The sequence below is a fragment of the Pan paniscus genome, chromosome 18 (assembly GCF_029289425.2).
Source record: "Pan paniscus chromosome 18, NHGRI_mPanPan1-v2.0_pri, whole genome shotgun sequence".
In the NCBI taxonomy this organism is placed as follows: Eukaryota; Metazoa; Chordata; class Mammalia; order Primates; family Hominidae; genus Pan; species Pan paniscus.
The window spans coordinates 89,482,388-89,508,046 of record NC_073267.2 but is presented as its reverse complement, the minus strand read 5'-3'; the positions used below and the strand labels follow the sequence as shown (position 1 = coordinate 89,508,046).

The window sequence follows — 25,659 nt, the reverse complement described above, 5'->3', positions numbered from 1 at the left end:
ACAACACAGTAGGCAGGCCCAGTCCTGGAGCACAGATTCCTCCTCCCCCTCCCCACACCTTAGCTAGCTTCTTTGCTCTCCCTGAGTGCCTATGGCTTACAAGTTATCCATTTACAACAAAAGGTTGTTTATTCAGAATGTAGGGACTGGGAATGCAGAAGCCAAAAAAAAAAAAAAATGAAGTGAGAAATGAAATCTCTTCTGTTTTGCTGTTTGGAAACTGCCTGGGAAGTGGCCTGCCAGCTAGGAACAGGGTTGGCTGGTGAAGAAGCCCCTGGCATGACATTTTTCTGCTTAGCAGATGCCTGTGTGCCACCCTCGCCCTTGCTCTGAGCCTGGCAGTTGAGGGAAACGTGTCTGTACTCACTGTGCTGTTGTCTAAAAGGCTCAGCAGAAAGGCCCCAGCTAGCTTCCTTCTTCCCTTCGCAGCAGGAGAAGACCTAGGCATGCCCACCTCCTAACCTAACAGACAGCACCTAAAAGATGGTTCTTTTGATAACTTAAAGGAGATATTTTTGAACGTCAACACGAGACAGTATCGCCCAGCAAGGGAGAGGTTTTCGGCTCCACCCATCCCCAGAGACTCACTTGGTCTCAGAGAGATAGTACTGTCTCCTTTCCTTAAATCCCCCTAGCTTAAAAAGCCTAGCCAGAACCCTGCTTATAATCTTTCGCCGTAAAGTTTATCTTCTAACTTTTCTTTAAAACCTATGGAAAGTAAAAATCGGGATTGGAGCAAAGCAGATTATTCTGTTTGCAGAGGCTGATATAATTGCTGGCTGTTTTCCCTGGGATCCCACTGTAACTCTTTAGGCAGCCCTGAATTTTAAAGGATGTTTGCAAAGCAGCTTTCTTCCTGAACACTGTCCTAAATCCCTCCTGTTGTAACCCTCCACTCCCTCTGTTTGCCCGGCTTTGCCCAGTGCAGTGAGATGCCTATCTACACAATGGTTTGTCTCTCCTGCTTTCAGTTTTCTTTTCAGCCAACAGCCTCACAAGCATTCTTTCTCCCTTCTGCAAGTATTCCTGTGGAGTGTGTTCTGCCTCTCTGCTAGACGCTGGGATATAGGGAGCCAACACAGACAGGGCTTACAGTCAAGTGGGAGAAATAATATTACCCAAACTTTCACAAACCCCAACTTAACACTACTACAAAGATGTATGTTCATGACACAGTGACAACATACGCTAAAGGGACTTAAACCCAATTAGAGCAATCAAGACAGGCTTCATAGAGGAACAGACCTGTGAGGTCTCATAGATAGACAGAGGGTAGAAGTTGGAGATGAGAGTAGATAGAAGTAGAGCTAGCACAGGCAAGTGCCCTCTGCTGGGCTTCGCATCTGCCCTGAGAACAGTTAACAGAGCCTGTTTAGGCCAATCCACTTTCCATGGATGGGAAATTATTTTTTACGGAGACTGGGAAAAATTAGCTTCTCTAAGAACACTGGTCTTTTCCTTGAGACAAGAAATTGGGACCATATGTTTAGGCCTGGTCTTGCTAGGTGGGTGTACAGCTCACCAAAAGGATAAAATCAACACATTTTTCACTGCTTCCATAATCAGGGAGTGGGAACGTTGGAGTCCTACTGATTTTTGCCTTGGCTCAGGGTAGCTTATATTATTGAGAAAGGCTAAACTTTCAGTGCCCCTGTATTGAAAGAGTTCAGATTCAAATTTAACTGAGATTTATTAAGTGCTGACTAGGAACCTGGTATTTCCTAAGTATTACCCCTTGGAAGCCTTACAAGAATTCTAGGAGGTAGAATTTTTCAACCCCTTTTCACAGATGAGAAAACCAAGGACTAGAAAAACCCCTGGAGCCTCATCCCAAGTATTTGTCATGGATGCATAAGAGGATAAAGTCTTCTTTGACAGCTCACCAAATGAATGTTTTATATCACAGGCTCACAAAATGTCAGGTTCAGACAGCATTTCATACAAACATTTTTTTTTCAATTATTTGCCAGTGTTTGATCTTTAACATCCTTGACATGTCCAGCCTCAAGCTGAATCTCTCTTCTCTTAGGAAATTCACTGCCCTTTTGATGAAGCCAGTTTGACTTTCAGATCTTTGATTGTTCAAAAAAGCTTTTAGCCTTCAGACTTCCAATTGGCTCAAACAGGAAACATAACCATTTTAGGAATGATGTGGATATAATGTTTAAGCAAAGGTAGTGGGCGTAAACAGAATCAGGGTACTAACAGCAAAGCTCATTACTTGGTGATTATGCCAATTCTGCAAATAAAGGAAGAACTCAGAGTAGCTTCATAAACACCATAATCTAAGTGTTTAAGAATCCCTGAGGGCTAGGCTCATCTCCTCTTGACCCTACAACCTCTCCTGCATTCTTGGGATTCTAAATTGCAATATTAAGTCATTGAATTGACCATTCTTCTCCATGGCCTAACAATGGAAATCCTTCTATACCTAATACCACCAAATTGCTGCTCTGAGGTTTACCTTTCCACACTTCTATGCTGGGATTGGAGCAGAAAGGGCCATGAAGTTGACATATTCGGAGCCAATGATGAGCCAAACCTAGAGTCAGTTTCCTAACTCCACCGGCAACCTATGTTCTGCTTCATGTTGCTTCTCCAGTTGGGTGCTCCCTTGATAGATACCAATTGGATTGCACCTGTCTTAAGTATCAATCACAGCAGTCCCCTCCACCACTACCAAATAGAACCTCTCTTAATTCATCCATCCATCCAGCAAATATTTACTGAGCTCCCACTATGTGCAACAGTGAGGGGGTGAAGTGCAACAGTGAGGGGGTGAAGTGAAAAAGCAGCCCTGTCTCCACTTTCATGACATGTGCAGTTTTGTGGAGGAAAAAAGATAATATTTAAAGGGCCAGTAGTGAAATGCCAAAGTCCAATGATTATGCACAATCAGATTTTCCCTTCAAAAATTTATCTTTAGTTCCTGAGAATGAAATGGAAGACAGAGAAGCAGACTTTAATCTCAGTCCGTTGCTAACAACATTGACATTTTATGACCTTTACTAATTTTTTTCAAGTACCTATCAGGCTGTGAGGTTATTGTGTCTGTTGGCTTGTTTACCAGTTGATGATCTTCCTTTACTGCATTAGAATGAAAGTTCCATGAAACGAGGAACTTTTCTAGGTTACTCACCTCTGAACTTCCAGCCCCTATCAGAATTTCTGGAACCAAGTAAGAACATCATCAGATTTTTTGAGCTAACACATGACTTTCTCCTTAAACCTGACTGAGGCAGGAGTGCTAGAAGCAGTTCAACATCCAGGTGAGCAGGAGTTTCAGCAGGCAGCTTTCCCAACCCTTACCTATCTGGAGCTTCCTGCTGCCATTTTGTGTTATTGTCATTCCAAGAGCTCTAGTTTACTCTTTAGCAATTCCTTGGGGATTTGGAGAGACGGCTATTTTTGTTTTAATAATTTAATTACTGGTTAATTATTACATCGAAGTTCAGAGATAACTTCTTGAGTCTGCAACTGAAAACCTTTTTTTCTACTTTCTCTCCCTGACTATCCACCCATCTCTTCCCAGAAATAGGTGCCTAACATAAAACCCATGTACTTGGCAGCTGGTCATGGAAGCATGTGAACCTTATCCCATGCTAATCAAGGAAAGGAGAAATGGAAAACTTGATCCCCAGGTGGCTTCATAGGAACCAAAAAAAAAAAAAAAAAAAAGAGGAGATGCTGGCATTGTCCAGTGCTGATAACATTTTCCTTTTTTAAAACAATCATTATGTTTGTGCTTGCAGCATGCTTTGTAATCACTTCTGATCACCATTCTTTACATCAGCACAGCATTTTATCCATTTTGAGGAAGCTGCAGTTGAGGTCAGGAGTGGATGAGGGCCTTCTCCTTGAGATAGGACAAACAGCTCTAAACCTGGAACAGATCCACATCCACAAAAATCTCTGCTGTCCCTGCTACCATTTCCTCCAAGGGTTAAATCTCCCACATGATCAAGTGCAAAGGGGAACATCCACTTTCTGAGTAGGATTTGCACATGAAGAAAGAAGCAGCATCTCCAGGAAGTTGTTGTCAGGGCTGGAAGCGTGGGCTATGCTCAGAGCCCAACATCCACCCCATCTCTATAGTGTGGCACTGGCAATTAGGGATGTTGTCTGTCATCCCCAAATCCCAGACTAGGAGGGGGGCAGTTGGATGTCACTGGAGGAGACAGAAGATGGATGGTCCTGGGAGGTTCCTCTGTCCTATCGATGCAGACACACCCGTCTCTCTGTCTCATTGCTTACATCACCTTCAATTTGACCAGATGGACATCATGGGAGGATTTTCGTCTGGATCAGGATTCTTAAAACACTAGCAAAAAAAGCTGGCTCTTGGGAGAAATGAGGATGGGGCTATTAGAAGTTGGGAGCTGGGGCCATTAGGAAGCAGCCAGGCTGTGTGGAGGCACAGGGGGATTTCTGCTCAATAATGGGAAATGTGAACACAGGTTAGTGCTGTGATTACAGCATCCTGGAGGGGGGCCCTGAGAGGCCAGGAATAGATTATGACTCACTCAAGCAAAACGTAGGGGAAGGGACTAAGGTTGCCCCTCCAGACTCTGAGAAAGGCACCCCTGTGGGAAGAGATATTCCACTCCAGGGTGTGGATGGGAAGGGTCATTTCAGAGCATCACACTGGAAAGTGGCACGTAAGTATTCATGGACCTGGGAGAACTAGACCAGATTGGATCAGTTCAATGAAAGCCCAGAACAGAACTCTTTAGAGAGCTTGTAAAAGCATCTACTAGCCCTGGAGTGGCAAGATCACTGAATTGTGGAGTTTTCACCCTGTTTCTGGGGGGTAATTTGGCAACATACATCAAGAGCCTGGGGGAACAGACTCAAAAACACAGATTTATTCCAAGAAAATGTTTAGATATACACATAAAGATTTATACGTAAGAAAGTACATCCGTGGGATATTTATGTGGGTGAAAAAATGAGAAATAATCTAAATGTCCCACAACAGAGGAAATTACTTAATCAATTTCAGTGCCTTCCTACAATGGTACTTAGCAAACCTTTAAATATAAAATTATGTTTTCAAAGCAATGTTAATGACATAGAAGAATGATTATGACATGCTAAGTAAAAAATGCAGCTTACCTTATGAAAGCGAATTGGATATAATCCCAATTTAATATAGGGAAAAAAAAACCCAAAAGGAAATAGGCCAAACTGTTAACAGTGTTTATCTGTATGTAGCAGAACTAGGGGTAATATTTTTAAACGGTGTTCAATGTTTTCTAAAGTATCTACATATTAATATGGATTGATAAGTATGTGTGTATAACTAATATATATATTACATACACATTAGTTTTTCTCCCCTCCTTATCTTTCTTGCCCTGCTTATTCCTCTCCACACCAATGTTCACCACTTGACTACTATGTATTTAGTGGTTTATTTGCTATATTTCACTCTTTGCTCTTTTTGTCATCATAAAAATTAAATATTCTTAAAATATTTTAGAAGAATAATTGTAATTGCAGGAAGGCTAAGCTTTCCCCATATTTATAACTATGACAAGTCGAGACCAGGATACAGGATATATTAAGCTTATCCTTTGTCATGGGGGCTGCTTAATGACAGCCATTAGTTTCAGTCCCAAATGGGAAAGTAGAGTAAGAGGCTACCCCAGCAGTAGAAAGATAGGATCGATGACCCCAGAGTAGAAGCTCTGAACCCTGCGATTCCACTAGGAAAAAGACTAAGTCCTTAGGATATAAATTCCCAACATAAGACCAGTAGGTACCAAGGGCTGACTGTGGCAATGTGAATTTAGTCAATTCATCCACAATGTCCAAGTTCTCCCCTGAATGACCGTTGCTCCAATCACAATCGACCCGTGACACATTTTGCTTGAAGGCAGGAGTTTAGATGTTGCATGGTATACTGAAAAGGGTCAAATATATATGTTGATTTAGAATCCTGATTTCAGTACTTCTTAGCCATGTGACCTCACTGAAGGTATTTTAACTGCTGTCCTAATCCTTAGTTCCCTCACCTGCAAAGTAACACTAATCTCCCTAAGTTATTTTAAGTATGAAATGAGACTATAGATAAAAGTTCTCGCACAGGGCTGGGTATAGGGTGTGCCCCAAATTCACCCTGGCCACTGTTCTGGAAGTCTAGTTTTCTAAGAACAAACCCAATCAGTAATAGTTTCATACAACACATATCAATCTCCACATTGGCTTAATCATGATTTAATGATTCTATAATCTCATTGCAGATTGTAATCAGGTCATAAAGGGATCTTTGAGCAGGGAATTCCTCTATTTCAGTTTGGTGTGCGGACCCCCAACATCCCGACTCCCAGCAGGGCTTGTTAAAATAGGGCACAGGTTAACAATGAGGAGTTCCTGGCCTCACTGGACATCTGAGTCACAAGGTCTAGGGGTGAAACCAGAGAATCTACACTTTTAGAGGGTCACCAGGTCGTTCTTTTGCGCAGTAGAATTTGAGATCCACTGCAACTAATGTTTCCAAGAATCGGTAGAGGTGCTCATGACCTTTTTTAGGTCAAGGCACAAACTTTGCATCCTTTCTCCTCTTCCAACCCATAATTGTTTTTGTTAGGGTGATGTCTAAGAGAGTGGCCTTGCAGAAAGAATACAGTCATTTTCCATGTAGTGTTTGCGATCCTTCGAAAGATTCTTGTTCAGTGGCAAAACTGTGACATGCTGAGCCTGGCCTTGCAGGGCTGTGGTTAGCCATACAGTAGTCCTGAAAGTCCAGGGTTCAACATGGGTTCATACAGGCTGTGCTTTGGTTTCAAGATTTGTACAAATGATCTCAATGAAATCAGAATCAAAGAAAGAAAAGATTTATCTTCATTTTCATAGCTCCCCACAAATTAATCTTTTTCTCTGTTTCACCATATTTCTTCCTCGCAGGCCTTGAATACTTAAGTTTTATAAATTCATAATCATTACACTCATATGCTTCTGAGATACGGGTCTTTTAATTTCTTGATCAATATTCTTTCTGCTTTCCCTTTTCTGGTGTTCCTCCCACGCTATAGAATTTCCTTGTAATAATTAATTCTTAACCTTTATGAGACTTTGCAGTTCTCGCAGCATTTTCATGCCCATTATCTTATTAACAGAATAATTTATTTAGATAGCTTTGTTCCTTCTTATGAAAAGTATCTCAACAGAGATTCACCCATTGAAGTGCTTAGAAGCATGAGCTCTGGAACCACAGACCCAAGTTTAATTCCTGCCATTTAATAACTGAGAGAATTCAGACAAGTAATGTAGCTTCCCAGAACCTGTTTCTCTTGTCTCTACCATGTAGGTAGATAATCACAGTACCCACCCAAAGTGTAGGATGAAACGAGATAATCACTTGTAAAATGCTTAGCGTGATGCCCAGCATAGAGTAAGGGTTCTATTAATGTCAATAATTATTTTCATTATCATTGTTATTAAAATATTAGATAAAGACTTTTAATGACTATAGGAAGTAAGAGGAAACTAACTTCATTTGACCGGATCTGACCCCCAAATCTAGCTTACACCAATCCAGTTTTCAGCCCAGAGTTCAGGAAAGACAGGACAACATTTTAGGCAATGCCCATCACTGATTGTTTGTCTAAAGGAGAGATTATGATTCCATATTGTAGAAGTAACAGCTTCACCTGGGACAGAGAGATAACTTTTGAGTTTTTACATCAGACTTGGATATAGCTGGTTAAAATTAAATCCAAATTTTTCATAGCTTAGAAATGTTTGAAACCTGCTTTTCATAGTTTTCACATGGTTCTTTTTAGACTGGGTATGAGAATGAGGAGAGGGGGTTCTTATTGCCAAGTTTCTCATGGGGAAGCATGTTCTTGCAGGCCCCAGCAAACTTGCTTGGTTCCAGGAGTTCAGGCCCAGGTAAGCTTTGGACAAACACCTGAGGCTCTGGGAGGCTTAATTGAGATGAGCCTGAACTTAAATGTTTTATGAGGTACGCCCATTGCTAATTTTCTTGGCCAAGTTTGAGTCTGTCTCACTCCTGCTAGCACCTGACAAACTCAAGTCTTCACCATGAAGCCTTGATTGATTTCACCTTACTGTTTCTTTGAGCACAGTAGACTGTGTGTGTGTGTGTCCTGGGCACCCAGCACTGAGACCTGCAGCCTCCTATCCTTTCAACCTGGGAGTCATTACTGCCTTTGTGCAACTTGTCTGGAAGTTCCAGAAAAGCCAGGCCTCATGTCTTCTATAGCAAAGTCCTCAAGGACAAGACCAAATTCTCTCTCAAATATAACAAGTCTGGTGAACAAGGGAACGTGAAATCCAAGCATCTTACCAAGCTTCCATGTGACTTGGGAGCAAAACAGCCTGTTTTATAAAGGAAGAAAAAAATACCCCAGCTAGATAAAGCCCGTGGGGGTGATCTGAGAGAGAAGCCAATTACTCTACTGAGATTTGCCATCTCTTTTTGGTTTCAACAAGCTTCTCCCCACCTAAGTTCAGAGTCATCTGGAAAGCTTTTTCTCAGCTACCTCCAACCTTCAGACTGTATATCCCTCAGTTGATTTATTTTTTGTTTATATCAAGGATCACTCATACATATGCCGACAATATTATCAGAAAACTCACACCCAGAAAGCTTGAGTGGAACAATACGTATGGGTCCATGCAATTTTCAGAATGTTTTTCAGGCCAGCAGGAAACAAACTGAAAAGGCACCAGCCAGTTAGATAACAGCACACTGACATTTCACTCCTACATGCGTATTGCTGTTTGGAATGTTCTAGATATTCTAGATTAGTTATGTTCCAGCCAGAAGAAGAATCAAAGCCTAGGAGCTCAATGGCAAACATTCAATATGGGAAACCATATCATAAGGTACAAAGACATTAAAGGGTATGAGGAAGCAACCCACGGATTTGCAGCAGCTAGATTCTCCTAGGGCTGGAGAGACAAAAGGATGTGTCTTCCTCAAAACTCAAAAGCCAGAGCTGTGTGGCAGCAGCTTGGATGATAGAGGCTTTCTGGGTGGAGCTGGAATTCTGGAGGAGAGACAAGCATTTGCTGGAGATGCTGATCAGAGCATAACAAGAAAAGGAAAAATATCCTGACTACTCTTTTTCTCTCGCATTCCCACTGCAACCAGTGGTTCCCATTGGCTAAAGCCAATCAGGAGCCAGTTCCTAAAGGAATGGGGGAAATATAGTTTTCAGGATTCAGTTTTCTCAAGGAATAGGTCTAAAAATAGTCAGTATACAGCCAGCACACAGATACGACCAGTGCCATTATATGTAATTTTTATACTCGTTACCTAAAATCAAAGTTACCAAAGAGCAAAGTACATTTTTTTCTTTTTTTTCTTTTTTTTTTTTTTTTTGAGATGGAGTCTCACTCTGTCGCCCAGGGTGGAGTGCAGTGGCACGATCTCAGCTCACTGCAACGTCCGCCTCCCAGGTTCAAGCAATTCTCCTGCCTCAGCCCCCTGAGTAGCTGGAATTATAGGTGCCCGCTACCATGCCTGACTAATTTTTGTATTTTTAGTAGAGACGTGGTTTCACTATCTTGGCCAGGCTGGTCTTGAACTCCTGACCTCGTGATCCACCCGCCTTAGCCTCCCAAAGTGCTGGGATTACAGACGTGAGCCACTGCGCCCAGCCAAGCAAAGTACATTTTCAAGTGCATTAGTATGTGTTGTCTCTATATTACTATCTTCACATGTTGTGGTAGGTCCTTTATTCTCATATTGTCAATACCTAGTGCATACAGTAAAGCCTCCATCAATGTTTCTGATTTAAGAAGGAACACCAAGTCTATGAAGAGCACATTTTTAACTCTAAGGAGAGACAGCAGGAACGTAGGTGGTGAGTGGACTCCTGGGCTGACGGAAAGATTCCGTGAGATGTTAGATTTATATATGCCTCATAAGTGTAAGGCCCAGACAAATACACACATTGTCAGTTCTCTTTGCACTGTGTGTGCCAGTAAAACAATCCAACATCTTCTTTTTTTCAGGGTGATGTTGACACATGTCAAATACATTAACATTCCTATTGAAATGACTCATTTACAGGGAGCAGTCAGCTCAGAAGGATAGGAGGGGAAGAGTGAGAAAAGCATTTTACAATTGTTCAAGATTTTATGAGCAGCACGTCTTTTGTTTTTTGTTTTAAAGACGGCAATCATGGTATTACTGTTATCATATCATTATTTTACATCATCACGATGGTTGTTGCTGTAATTTGTATGTTGCATTAACTGCACCAACTTAGAAGTCCAAAGGAGGTCACCGAGCTAGAAACTGGATGTGAGTGACAACACCTCGCCTGCCGGGCTGCTGTAGCTCCCCACGCTTGCTAGGTTCTCTCTCTTCCTTAGTATGTCGAAAGTGGCGGTGCCCTAAACCTTCTCTGGCATCTGTGTGGCTCCTGCCCCGTCCTTTCTCTCACACTCTGCTGAGACCTCTGCTCACCCTTCTCAGGTGGGTGCTCATCCCACGAGGCTGAACTCTGGGGTTAGGTTTTGGGGAGCTGCCCTCCCTTCCATTCAAAGCCTCCTCCGCATAAAGTTAGAACTTTGCTGTTGATGTTGCTTGGTTGAGTTGCGTTTTGTTTTTAGGAATATTTGACTGTATCTGGGGCTGTAAATGAAAGGAAACAAGAACCTATCCATTTTTGCAACTAACGGTGAGCCTGTTTAGAACACCCCCACCCTAGGCCTAGACCCTTCCTCATGAGGTCTTCACAGAGCTGCCTCGCTATGTGCATTCTAAACTTCTCCATGCAGGGAGAGCAGCTTCTCTCTCTAGGAAATAATCTCAAGCATGTCTTAGTCCCAGAGTCCATGCCTACTCACCATGGGATGCAGAGGCAGGGAACTGTGCTTCCTGCATCATGTTTAAGGCCAGCTTTCTATCTCTGTCCTAGTATTGACGTCAATCCTGGATAATAGACAATGGGGATTTCCATTGTCTTCAAGAAAACACATCTCCTCCCCCATCATCCACACCTGCCACCCACACATACACACATAACGCTAAATAGGTGGTCAGAATGCACTTGTCTGACATCCAGGCAGTTCTCCAAGTCTGAGCCGTTAAATGTTCAAGAACTCTGCCCATAGATTATCAACACAATGGTTTAGGGTGGTCTTTGACCAGGATGGTCTACTTTCTGTTTTTCACCATGCCTTTTCAAGATGACAGGAGCATTCACCAGCCATCTTCTGCCTTATACATTATAACAGAAACACACTAATACCACCAAGGACAAGCCCTGGTTCACAGGCACAGTGCAAATGGAATCTCAATGGAAAAAAAAAATTCCACTTCTGTTCCACCACAAAATATTGATAATGAAAACAGAGCTATGGCTCAGCCAAACATTCCATTTTAAGTTACCAAACTTCTAAAAATGTGTATTCAATTTCATGACTCCTTACAGGTTTTCCCCAAGGACCCTGGACAATGCTGGTTTTTCCTATGTGCACCACCAAAGGGCCTATCCAGGTAATTTTTCTCAGACAAGAAAATAGGGTACTGTGTCCCTAAAGGGGTAGTCATGTTTTTAGCAGAAAACTGCTTGCAGATCTGAAATGATAGAGCTTCCAGCTTTGACAAGACCTAGGCAAGGACTTGAAAGGTAGTTTTAGTCCTGACACATATACACCACTGTTGCTCAAGTCTGGTGGCTTCAACAAGTGGTTACCCTGCTCGGTAGTGACCCACTGTGGCCGTTGGCCCTGTCTTCACTTGATTTACCCATCGCATGGTTCCCCACCTCCCCCTCATATGTACACGCCATTGCAAGGCCTCTGCACATGTGATCTAATTTAGACCAGCTGCCTTCCCTGTGTTAGTCCAGATAAACATACCCCAGGAAAGTGCTCCATCAGCTTGCCCGTGTGAGAAGTTCAACTGCAAATCAACCTCTCAAGCCTGGAACATTCTCTCCTGTGACATTTGATATGTCTTTCCTGCTTGAATGCTTTGGGTTTTTTGATGTTATTGGTGATGATTTTCTGTATATAGCATCTTCAGTATCTGTGCCATCTCTCCTACCAAGAGATCACAGGATCTTCCCTTGAACTTCAGTTTCAGCTACTTGGAGAATAACTGTCTATTTCTTAGAAACCTCTGTAACCCCTACACTGAAATCTTTATGTGCCATAAAGCTTACAGTGGAAGGAAACCCATTACAAAGAAATCCTGAAAATTTTGTGATATTGTTTGACTGTCTTTACATGATGCAACAATAGACAGGGTTTTTAAAAAATGGATTTGTAGTAGAAAGCAAAAGGAGAGGGTGTTTTTAGAAACTGTGACTCGCCTTGAGAAACTGTTCTTCCATGCAGTCAACTCTGTTTTGCTACCATCTTGTTTCCCTGGGATTGCAGGGTAGGTTTCGCTGATTTCAAAGCCTCATCTCTTTTCACGTTACCACACTGTGTACCATTTAGTTGAGCAGTTGTTTGACAGCCATGTCTTAGTTCTGTGATGCATCACTCAAATCAAAGTTTTGAATTCTGTGGTCAGTTTACCCAGAAAAACAGCCAGGAACAAACAGCCTCAAACTACCCTTCCTTCCTTCCTTCCTTCCTTCCTTCCTTCCTTCCTTCCCTCCTTCCCTCCCTCCCTCCTTCCCTCCCTCCCTCCTTCCTTCCCTCCTTCCTTCCTTCCTCCCTCTCTCCCTCCTTCCTTCTCTTCCTGCCTTCCTCCCTTCATTTCTTTTTTCCTTCTTTTCTTACTCCCTTCTTCCTTCTTTCTTTTGTCCTTATTTTCTTACTCCATTCTTCCTTCTTTCTTTTGTCCTTTTTTTCCTTTATTTTATCAGTTTTGGTAATTTACCTGGGTATCTTTTTTTTAATTTTTATTTTTTATTATTATTATACTTTAAGTTTTAGGGTACATGTGCACAATGTGCAGGTTAGTTACATATGTATACATGTGCCATGCTGGTGTGCTGCACCCATTAACTCGTCATTTAGCATTAGGTATATCTCCTAATGCTATCCCTCCCCCCGCACCCCACCGCACAACAGTCCCCAGAGTGTGATGTTCCCCTTCCTGTGTCCATGTGTTCTCATTGTTCAATTCCCATCTATGAGTGAGAACATGCGGTGTTTGGTTTTTTGTCCCTGCAATAGTTTACTGAGAATGATGATTTCCAATTTCATCCATGTCCCTACAAAGGACATAAACTCATCATTTTTTATGGCTGCATAGTATTTCATGGTGTATATGTGCCACATTTTCTTAATCCAGTCTATCATTGTTGGACATTTGGGTTGGTTCCAAGTCTTTGCTATTGTGAATAGTGCCGCAATAAACATACGTGTGCATGTGTCTTTATAGAAGCATGATTTATAGTCCTTTGGGTATATACCCAGTAATGGGATGGCTGGGTCAAATGGTATTTCTAGTTCTAGATCCCTGAGGAATCGCCACACTGACTTCCACAATGGTTGAACTAGTTTACAGTCCCACCAACAGTGTAAAAGTGTTCCTATTTCTCCACATCCTCTCCGGCACCTGTTGTTTCCTGACTTTTTAATGATTGCCATTCTAACTGGTGTGAGGTGGTATCTCATTGTGGTTTTGATTTGCTTTTCTCTGATGGCCAGTGATGATGAGCATTTTTTCATGTGTCTTCTGGCTGCATAAATGTCTTCTTTTGAGAAGTGTCTGTTCATATCCTTTGCCCACTTTTTGATGGGGTTGTTTGTTTTTTCTTGTAAATTTGTTTGAGTTCATTGTAGATTCTTTACCTGGGTATCTTTCAACTCCTATCAAAACTTAATTTGCTGTCATCTTTTACCTAAGCACATGAAAATTAATCTTCTCACAGAAGTGGAGACATCTGTGATTCATTTCCTGAGCTTCTCCAGCTCCTGTCGAATTGCTTTCACTTCACCTCTGTCCCTACCAGCCTGAGCCCAGTCTAGGAGAAACCTTCAAAATCACCTCCACAAACCTTTTCTCTCCTTTTACCTATGAACCCAAAATATCAAAGGCCTTTCTAGAGGGAATGGCCATTTTCCCCTGTGTATGCCTATTGTCCTTAAATGATTATTTCAAACGTGCCCTTTAACTCTCAAAAGTGTCCTGATTTTCTGACAAATTATGCAGCCACTCAATTCCTAAGAGATCTTTCAACTTGGCTTAGACCCCAATTTCATGGCTTGGGGCAAGCAAGCTGAAGCCCTCCCCGGGATTTCCCAGAAATCCCTGGGTTCCTGAGGTTCACTCCCGCTTGCTTCTTTGTGCCTCCCTGAATTTTCTTTTTCTCTCCTACCAACCTGGATACAAAATTCAGCTTTCATTGCATGACTCAAAATCTCCACTAATGTAGATCTTATAAGCCTTTTGATATACTTTATTTAAATTTTGAGAGAGTGCTGGGAATAGCCACATTGTGGTTTATAAGCCCCTCCCAGTTGATGTTTCTGGTCCTCTCCCACTTCCTGGGCCTCAACCTCCCTATCTCTCCTCCTCAGCTCAGGAGCAATAAACACATTCCTGTCTGCCCCCTACAGAGCCTTGCTGTTCATATCAAGCCCCTAGAGGCCTCAGCTCATATCCTAAGTACTTGCCAAGAAAGTTTTCTAAATAACTTGTTCTTCCTGAAAGAAAGCCTGGTGAATTCATTTTTCATCATGTAATTAAATCTAACTACCTAAATACATTTGATTTCATTGTACTTATCTTGGTTGTCACTGGCATGTGGACAAGAGTAAACTTTGGCAGAAAATATGGGAGAAAAGAAGAAGTGATTAAAACTTAAAAGAAAAAAAAAGCCTGGTACAGGAAAAAGAAGAAGAGAGGGAAAGAGAAAGAGGGAGGAAAGGAAGGAGAAAAGGAGGGAGGGAGGGAGAGAAGGAGGGAGGGAGAGAAGGAGGGAAGGAGGGAAAGCAGGAGGAAGAGACCCTTTGTTCTGCAGTTTAAGATGTTATCCTCCTGAACAGTGATTTTAAAACTTTTCTGTGAGTAGGTGTTCCTGGGAGTGTTTGTTAAAAGTTTAGATTTACAGAGTCTCACACTCAAAGACCTCGACCTGGTAAGGCTGACAAAAACCATGCTTTGAAAACTGTTCTGGAACACGCCTAAGCTTAAGGGAGATAGCAAGGTTATATGAAACTAAACACAGCTAAATCAGAGAGGATCACAATTATTTTTTCTTTCACCAATTTATTTGAACTCTACAGAGATCATCCTGTCAGGCTTGATACCTCCTTTTAGCCTTAGAATATGAAGTCATCTTGAGTGACAAAAGTATAGAACACAAGCATTAGAATATCAAGGTCCTTTGCAAATCTGACCTTAGTTTAAACAATGTACATATTAGCCTTATCCAGTATCTTTGTAAACAGACACGAAGCCAGATCATCCAGGAGAGCATTGGCCAAATTACTGGGTTGTTTACTGAGCTTCTTTGAAAGAGCGTGTCAGGGAAATGTTAAATAGTACATGGAAAGTACCTAGTATTTTGCCTGAAATCAAGTATTATTATATTGGAAAGGACAATGATTTTTCTGATGGAGACAGCGAATGACAAGCTTCTCAGCACATGATGTCCAATGTATTTAAACGATATCCTGATTATGAGGAGTGTCCCTAGTCTAAGTGGGTGACACTGACAAAGTTGACATTAGCTGGTTTTGAAGGGGCCATCACAAAGGCTTTATGTGACCCTTGCTCTACTTTCATTCCTTCTGCAGTTGTCATCCAAGCAATTGTCCCCTGCTCCTTCATGCCCATGCTATCCCTGGCTCCCTCCCTCCTTCATTGCAGAGCTGCAATGGGGCAGACAACACAGGTGATCAGAGCTCACCAGTCAAATACGAGGAACAGAAGACCATACCCATAAAACTCAAAGACCTAACACATGGGCATCAGAATACAACTGAGAAAAGAAACCCCACAGTAAAGAGGCTGTATGAAATTAGTCCAGTGCGCATTGTGAATGCCTTGGAAAACCTTCTTGAAATGGACACTTCCTGGTCTGCCATCTTGCTATCTGATTCTCACCATACCCCCAATGCCATGTCTAGCTCATAAACTCTGCTTTCTTGGTTTTCCCGTCTTTGCTTTCTACTTAGAGCTGGCTTCTGTGCTACATTCTTCTATATATCTGCCCATAAAGGGGGAAAATGTGTACCCCTCAGCCAGAAAACTAAATTCTCTTTTAAGGAAAATCCAAAGACTCCCAATAGCATTGTGATAAGTCTTCTGTTGATGTGTTTTTGTCTCCACACCTCCTTCAAGGCTCCTACAGGTTTGTTACCTTCATTCTCCAGGAAGTGGAGAGCCTCATAAGACCTCCCTGGGGTCCTTAAGCAGATCCCCTCTCTCAGTTCTCACAAGTGTGAGAGATCACCAACTCTCGTCATTTTAAGATAATAAAGTCAGGTGTTCTTCATGCAAAAGAGAGGTTGAATGTCTTATCTGAGGGCCAACCAGTGACTTTGTGCGAGATCAGATCTGGATGAACAACAGTTCTATAAAGGACCCGTACAAAGGTCAGCTCTCCCTGTATTCACTTCTAGTCTCCTGGTACTAAAAACAAGTTTGAGCAGGATCTATTTCACAGGACCTTGCTCACTCAGAGGCCACTGGGCAGATGACTTCATCATCTTTCATGTAGATATTAAATTTCAAAATCCCTAAGCAATCATATGGGAATACTTATTTTGAGTCTCATAATTCATTGCACATACATTCATAATCACAAAGAGAAATTTAAAAAAACCACTTTTTGGTGTGAACTGAGCTTGATATGTTTTGCGCACTATCTGATTCACAAGAGTTACTTAAAATAGATGAATGCAAAATGATGTACCCTCCAGAGGGATTTTCATACTGGCTTGCTATATAGCTGTTTGATAAATTGGACTTGCATTAGCATTTTTGGGGTCATATTGAGAGGGCTCAAAATATACCTATCCTCATGACATGGGCCCTCCCCTTGACCAGGAGTGTGAAAAAATGCACCCACAGCCTCCATCATAATGTTTAACTTGCCTTGGGATCTTTCCCTCAATACTGGGGATAGTCTAACGTGACATATCTGCAATTAAAGGGTGATGTCAGTTGACACCATGCCACAGAGACCAGTTAAACATTGTTCCTTAGAAAATAAGAGCAGGATTCAATCCTAAAAAACTTTGGTAGTAGTCCAGAGACTGAGTCATTTGGCGCACTCGGAGCGTCTCAGCTAGCTGGAACACGTCGAGAAGCACAAGCTCCCTTCACACCATGGAAGCAGGAAAGCAAGAAGTAGGAAAATGTAATTTCAAAATAACATACTGTTCTAGGCATCTACTATTTCCCTCACAATTCAGGTCTAATCTTATTCATTGGTATTAACCCTGGTACTGCAGTTCACCACCTCTGCTGGGTGGAAAAAGTGAAGAGCTGCACTTCTATATTCTTTCCATATTCAACACAATGTTAGGTGCTTGCATTTTTTTCTCTTCTTTGCTTCTTGCAAAAGAGCTGGGAATTGAAAGATTAAATCTACTTTGATTTATGGGCACCTCCCATTTTGATGGGAATACTTGGAATGTACTATATACTTGTAAAATAAATGACTTAATGGAAACTTAAAAGTGTACCCAAGTGACTCTGTGCTCATGTTTGCTGGATTGAAATTTCATGCAAAACTAAAGATATCTAATGTGGAAGAGAGATACTATGGCTACCCCTCTAGGGGGAGAATGCAGTTAACTTCCTGCAGGAGTTTTTTTATGGCTGATGTAGCGAATTACCAAAAAGTTGGTGTCTTCAAACAACAGATTTATCATCTTAGAGTTCTGAAGGTTAGAATTTTAACATGGGTCTCACTAAAATCAAAGTGTCAGCAGGACTACATTCCTTTGAAGTCTCTCAGGAGAACCAATTTCTTGCCTTTTTCAGCTTCTGGAGTCTACCTGGATTCCTGGGCTCATGGCCCCTTCCTCCATCTTCAAACCAGCAATGGTGAGTTGAGTCTTTTTCACATCACATCTCTCTGTGATCATCTTCTGCCCTCTCCTCCATTTTTAAAAACCTTTGTCGTTAGATTGGACCTGCCTGAATAATCCAGGATAATCTTCCTATTTTAAATTGAGTAGATTCACAACCTTAATTTCATCTGCCATCTTAATTCTTTGCCAAGGAAAGTAACATAGTCACAGGTTCTGAAGATTAGGGCATGGAAATCTTGGAAAAAGGGCACCATTTTGCCTACTGTGATTTCCAACTTATCCTGTGAAGTAAATCATACCACGTAAATTCCAAATGCAAAGGAGTTCTTTTCCATCTGTTTTTCTACAAAGAAAAACAACTGAAATTGGCTTCATACAACAATTACATGAGTAAACTTCCAGTTATAAATTTATAGTAGAAAGAGAAAGGTGTTTTCTGATAATGCATTTTGGTTAAGAGCCAAAGAGTCTTCACTAAACATTTGCTGAAAATACTGCTATAAACAATGACTATTAAAGTTAAATAGTCATCAAGTTAAGTAAAATTCAATTTAACTTAAATATTTATTAGGAGTGAAAGCCAACATAAATGTTGAAAACTCAAATCCTTATTTCTCAACTGCCTCCTCATTTTTCCACAATGTATTTCTGGCTGTTCGGAGGTAATTTCCTAGGTTTTATTAACCTGTAACAGAAGGAGTTTTCAGCTGAATCCATGCCAGAGAAAAACTCATTTGCAACCCGATGTCGCAGCATCCAGGGCCAAAGGAATTGAAAGAAAAAAAAAAGCATGAACTCAGAAAACCTAGTTGCCTGGAAGCTGCAACGGGACTAGAAAAAGAGGGCTACCCCAAGAAATGTAGGTAACCTGATCCATTAGCAACATGTCAGCTTTTCTTTGCTAAAAATTTCCAGATAAATACAGTATACATTTAAAAAAATTATTAAGTGACTAATTTATGCCTAGCATGGTTTCAGCTACTGAGAATACAGTCATGCTGTGAACAAGGAAGACCAGGTTTTTCCCTTTGTGGTGTTTATATTCTTGTAGAAGGTGTTAGACAACAGAAATGTAAATGCTGAAAATAATAAAACAATTTAATTGTGAGTTTTAACAGCTAGGTCTCTCTCTGTCTCTGTCTCTCACACACACACACACACGCTACTAAACCCGTGACACAAATTGAATCATTAAGGAGAATTTCATACAGGACTATTTATAAAGGTATGAGTAGGTTCACAGTGGACAAAGGAAGGATGGTGCAGTACCCCAGAGCTAGCAATTGCAGGGAGCTGTTACCAGAACCAGGCTTGAAGCAAACGACCACCCGATTCAAACCCAAACTTTAGAAGCAGCGCGTCCTTAATCCATGGCAGCCCAGGAGGAAGGGGACTGGGGACATCATTATTCTGATTCATACTCCTATTGCCTGACTGCCCTCCCCCAGCTAAATCCAACTGGAAGCCTGAGATTCAGGGAACCCACTACTGCAGTCCATAAGGATCAGCCTCCCTTGGCACAGAAGAGGATGGGGAAAGGTGGAGACTGTATAGCTAGATGAGCAAACCAAAAACTTCCAGCACGTACTGGTATGTGGAGATGCATTGGAGTAACAAAATGGGGTCTGGTTGGGTATGGGATGGTTCACTGAGATTATTTAGGCGGAGTTCAAGAAAGATTTCTTTTAGAGGGTGACATTTGAGCTGTGGCCTCAAAACAAGAAGAGGCCACCAAGGTACAATAGTATGGGCAAAAAGGACCAAGTGCAAATGCAAAGGACCTAAGGGAGGAATGAACTTGGTGTGTTGAGAAGGGAAAAAAGTTCAGTATGGGTGTAACCTAGTCAGGTAGGAAGCAAAGTGTAGATGAAGTCAAAGAGATAGGTGGCAGCTATGTCAAAAAAAAAAAAAAAAAAAAAAAAAAAGCCTTGTCTTAGGTTGGGTCTCGCCATAAGAAAACCACAAGGTGAAGGTTTGAGTACAAACAGCTATTTGGGAGGGCACAATAAGGTGAGTGGGAAGTGAGAGAGGGAGGGGAAAGATTCCAGTTAAGGGTGTGTTATTGACCTGGCTACCATATGGGGCTCAATCCCACGGGGACTGTCCACAGGGCTGTACACAGCACATTGCACACTGCTTCCTCCGGAGAGAAGTGGGCTTCTTACTCCTCCACCCATCTTAGGCTCCCTAAGGAGCCTAAGATTAAATTTATGTGTACTTCCTGGCTCTTCTGAAGAAGGCACAATCCCCAGGTGAGGAGTTGCAGGTGTTTGCAGTGGGATGCTGCTGGGCAGGTGTGATCAGGAAGGGTAAGTGCTGGATGACAAGGGTCGGGCACCCTCAGAGTCTGCTAAATGTCTGAAAGTCATTTGGACTTTTTCTAAGTGTGACGGAAAGCCATCAGAGGTGATGAATTATTCACATTTGCTCTCTAACTGGGCTGAGTCATTAGAGTATAGGGGTATGAATGGGTTACTTTTATTATTATTGAGATATAACTCACATACCATAAAATGTACACTTAAAGTGCACAATTCAGTGCATTTTACTATATTCATAGAATCATGTAACCATCATCACTATTTAACTGCACTATGTTTTCATCACCCCCAAAAGGAACCCCATACCCATTAAGTCATTCTTAAATGGTCATATGGGGAAGATGGTTAATGATGGTCTCAGTGTCCATAAAGGAAATATTGGGATAGAGAAAAGAGTATTGGCTCCTGAGTCAAACACCCGCAGCTTTTATTACTGTACCTCTTTCCGGCCCTGTATCTATAGCATGTTGCTTCCTTCCCTGACTTCAGTGTTCTTATATATAAAATGGAGGTAGTAGTGTCTCGGTGTTATAGTTTTTCTGACAATTGCAAGCACTCTTGTGAATAAGAGTGCCTGCCCCATAGTCAGCTCTGACGCACTTTAGATGCTATAATCATCACATGTTATATACAAATTGGGTTGGGGATGTTTGCTTCAGATAGGAAAGACAGTCCCACGAGAGTGTAAAGTCCTATGTTTGGGAAGAATGTAAGACTTAGAAACAAAAGAGTAATAATAAGTTATAAGGGAAGTTTTGGTGAGTTGAGGCAGGAAGCAAAACTTCCTGAGAAGGGCTGGTTTGGGGTGCTGTTTGGAGTGTTGTCTTCCAGTCAAGAAATACAGAGATAGAGTGACAGATAGCAGCAACCCCAGGCAATATGGAACTTGCACACCCAAGACCAGAAGTTGCTGGTGACCCATGGAAAATGACCTAGCTCTGTCACAGACAAGGTGAGCTCAGAAAAAGTGCTCTGGCCAGGGTGATGGGGAAATGGACTGATATTAGGAAGAGGTATGAGGTCACTCAGGGAGCCAGGGTGGGGCAGGGCGTGACTCAGCGGGGAGCTAAACTCAGTAGCTGGGCTGTTTACCTATCATTTATAGGCCCGCATGTATCCCCTTCCATGAGTCTAAATACGTGGCTTGGCCAAGGGTGGTGTTGCAAATGAACTGACACTGAAGAGGGGGAAGGGTACAGAACAATGTGGCAAAAGGGGTGACGTCTTCTCCCCAGCACTTTAAAAGCAAACACAAAACTCTACCCCCAAGTCAAGGAGCAAATACTATCAGTTTTTCTCAGATGCTCTGAGAATATTGTAATTACATCAAGCTCCCATACCTCTGACTACCACAAATAATCAATGACACTTATTTATAGAGTCCTTACCAACTTTATCATGCCCTGCGCACCATTCTGGGAGCTTGTAGAATAAATGATTCATAGTTACGAAGGGTACCCCATTTGGCACATGGGAAAACTAAGGACAGAAGTCTAATAAGTTGTCCAAATTCTAAATAGAGCTGGGATTTGAACCCTCGAAGTGTAATTCCACAGCCTGCACTCTTTGACACCAATGAAATATCAGGATGGGAGTATTTATCTAAGAAGTCACAACACAACAAGGTGGACGGTGCCAAATTACCCATTTTCACAGAGAGGCCAAGATGTTAGACTCTCATGCACTCACGTTTTCTTCTTCCGCCTCCTCCTCTTCTTCTTCTCCTTCTCCTCCTTCCTCCTTTCTCCTTCCTCCTACTCCTCCTCTTCTCCTTCTTCTTCCTTCTTCTTCTTCTTCTTCTTCTTCTTCTTCTTCTTCTTCTTCTTCTTCTTCTTCTTCTTCTTCTTCTTCCTCTTCTTCTTCTTCTTCTTCTCCCTCTTCTCCCTCTTCTCCCTCTTCCCTCTTCTCCTTCTCCTTCTCCTTCTTCTTCTTCCTCTTTCTTCTCCTTCTTCTTCTTCTTCTTCTTCTTCTTCTTCTTCTTCTTCTTCTTCTTCTTCTTCTTCTTCTTCTTCGTCTTCTTCTTCTTCTTCTTCTTCTTCTTCTTCTTCTTCTTCTTCTTTTCTTTCTGGTTAATTCCTTCAGTGTCCTAAGTACATAATATAATATAATTGAACAACAGAAATAGAATGTGGGCAGTAATAAAAACACCGAAATCAACCATCTGCCCTTCCATCAGGGCCTCACTGGCTCCTCCTGGTGCATTCTGGAGCCTACAAACCAAATTAGGAAACCATTCACTTCTCAAGGCTGAAGCTCACCCCTTAAGAAAGACCTCAAAGAAGAGACACAGGAGTAGAGATGTTGAGCAAACATTCAACAACCCTGCTTTGAACGTTCCGTATCCCCTAGCTGGAAGCTTTACAACATTACACCAATTCTGAGGCAAGCGGAGACAGTGAACATGTACCCCTGAGGATCTGGGGACATCACCACTAACTGCCATAATTTTGGCAGTTTCATCACATAATCTGACAGTCCCTGTTTCGACTTCAAAATCTTGCAGGTTTTGCATTCATCTTCATAATGTGGCTATAAAGTTATTGTTTAACAGTGAAGGTGCAGCTGGGTGTGGTGGCTCACACCTGTAATCCAAGCATTTTGGTAGGCTGAGGCGGGTGGGGCACCTGAGGTTGGGAGTTTGAGACCAGCCTGACCAACATGGAGAAACCCTGTCTCTACTAAAAATAGAAAATTAGCCAGGCATGGTGGCACATACCTGTAATCCCAACTACTTGGGAGGCTGAGGCAGGAGAATCACTTGAATCCGGGTGGCTGAGGTTGCAGTGAGCCAAGATCATGCCACTGCACTCCAGCCTGGGCGACACAGCGAGACTCCGTCTCAAAAAAAAAAAAAAGAAACCAGTGGAGGTGCTTTTTTCCAAATGGCCTGGGATTGGGTTGTGGCTCCAACAATTTCAGGTTGAATAGATATGAAATTTAATTTCTCTATGCTTCAGCTTTTTCCTCTTTATTAAATTATAGAGATGGTATAATGTTGTGAGAAAAAAGTTAATAAATACCTGAACCCCACTAAGATCAAGGTCTGATGTATAGTAAGCATTCAGTACATGTTGTCCTTTATATATTTACCCAAGAAATAGTAAATAAATGTTCATATAGACTTGATACTGTCCTGGGTTTTGGAGAGACAGCAATTTTAAAAAATTGAAACAGTTAAAAAGAGTCCCTGTCTTCCTGGAGCTTACAGTCTAGTGGTAAGAGATTATAATAATCTCCAATCTCATGAACAATTTAACAGAATGATGGTGTTTTATATTTTTACTAATAAAGCAGCCAGCCTCTACCCTCTAACTTCTCAATCTTCTTTGAAGATTGATAATGTAGAAGGATGCCCAAGTTTTGTTTCCTGCATTCCCATACTTGCTTGCTGTCTGCCTCTGTTTAAGGAGCCGGGGTGCTAGGGGACTTCGGTGAAGAACAGAATCTCTACTAAGTGCCTGAAGAGCAGGATCACGGGACCTAGAATCGGACTGCAGGGCTTCAAATCCTCACTCTGCACTTTCTAGCTATGGGACCTCAAGCAAGAATCTTGACCTCTCAGTTTCCTCATTTGTAAAATGGAAACAATAATAATAATACTAATAATACCTATTATATATCCGAAGGTTGCTTTGATTACCAGTATTAATTCATTTTGCAACCACCAACATGATTGCAAAATGAACCAATATATGTAAAGTGCTTAGAAAAAGTTTTGGCATAAAACCAGTTCTCAGTGTGTATTAGCTTCTACCATTTTAATTATTATTGTTTTTATTATATATCATTATAATTATCTTTCTATATTCAATGCTAACCATCAAGTGTGTACTTAATAAATGTTTATTGAACTAAATAGGAGATGGTGCCGGGCATGGAGATACTCATGGTCTAGTGAGAAGAAAGACATGAGGATAACATACAAACATCCAAAGCAAGCTGATGAGTGCTAAGGGTGGCCTAAGAGCCAGCCAAGGCCAAGCGCACTGGTGGCACGATTTGCCTTCCCTCCCCACGGTTCCTGCTTTGTCATATATTGAGAAACCAGAACTTGTGAAAGTCTCCTTCCCAATTCAAGGAAGACTCAATAACTCATCTTCCCACATCAGGGAAGATGATGTGGGAAGATGAGTTATTTGTTTTGTTTTGTTTTGTTTTGTTTTGTTGAGATGGAGTTTTGCTCTTGTTGCCCAGACTGGAGTGCAATGGCACGACCTCAGCTCATTGCAACCTCCGCCTCTTGGGGTCAAGTGATTCTCCTGTCTCAGCCTCCTGAGTAGATGGGATTACAGGTGTCCGCCACCACACCTGGCTAACTTTTGTTTTTTTTTTTAGTAGAGATGGGGTTTCACCACATTGGCCAGGCTGGTCTCAAACTCCTGACCTCAGGTGATCTGCCCTCCTCGGCCTCCCAAAGTGCTGGGATTACAAGCGTGAGCCATCACTCCTGGCTAGAAGATGAGTTATTATTTCAACTTATGTTATAAAGTGTGATAAATTTTTTATTATGTATTATATAAATTGTGATATTATTTAACAAATTGTGATGAATTTCATATAATATAAAATTTACCGTTTCAGACAGTTTAAAGCGTACAATGAAGTGGTTTTTAGTATATTTTTGATGTTATACAATCATCACTACTAATTTCAGGACATTTCCATCCCCCTAAAAAGAAATTACTTACTTCGCAATTACTTCTTCCCCATCATCCACTGGCTACTACTATACTATTTTATGTCTTCCTGGATTCATCTGTTCTAGACACTTAATATAAATAGATTTATACAATTTTTGACCTTGTGCATTTGGCTTTTTTCACTTAGTAAAATGCTTTTAAGATTCATCCATGTTGTACTATGCATCAGTGCTTCATTCCTTTTTATGACTGGATAATATTCCATTGTATGGATAGTCCACATTTTGTTTACCCATTCATTGATTGGTAGACATTTGGGATTTTTTCCATTTGTTTGGTATTATGAATAATGCTGCCATGGCATTTGTCTACTAGTGTTACATGGATATATGTTTTTATTCTTTTGGATGTATATTTAGATGTGGTATTGCTTAGTCATATGGTAACCCCATCTTTAGGTTTTTGAGGAAGTGACAAAATTTTCCACAGTGGCCGCTATATTTTACATTCCTATCAACAATGAATGAGGGCTCCAGTTTATCCACATTCTCACCAATACTTGTTATATTTCTTTTTTCTTTTTAATTATAGCTATCCTAGAGACTGTATACTGATATGACATTATAGTTTTCATTTGCATTTCCCTGATGATTGATGATGTTAATCATTTTTTATGTGCATTTTAGCCGTCGGTATACTTTCTTTAGAGAAATTCCTGCTCAAATCCAAGTCCATTGCATGTATTTTAATTAGATTGTCGT

The 25,659-nt window shown here is 41.4% G+C and overlaps 1 long non-coding RNA gene across 2 annotated transcripts in view; it reads left to right on the top strand.

Moving 5' to 3' along the window:
* The window catches only part of LOC103786505 (uncharacterized), a 167,894-nt gene that overhangs the window by 4,839 nt on the left and 137,396 nt on the right, over nt 1-25,659 (top strand). For both annotated transcript variants that reach the window (XR_010110378.1, XR_010110377.1), the window contains exon 2: nt 17,888-17,950. This is a non-coding gene — a long non-coding RNA (uncharacterized LOC103786505). The remainder of the gene's footprint in view (nt 1-17,887; nt 17,951-25,659) is intronic.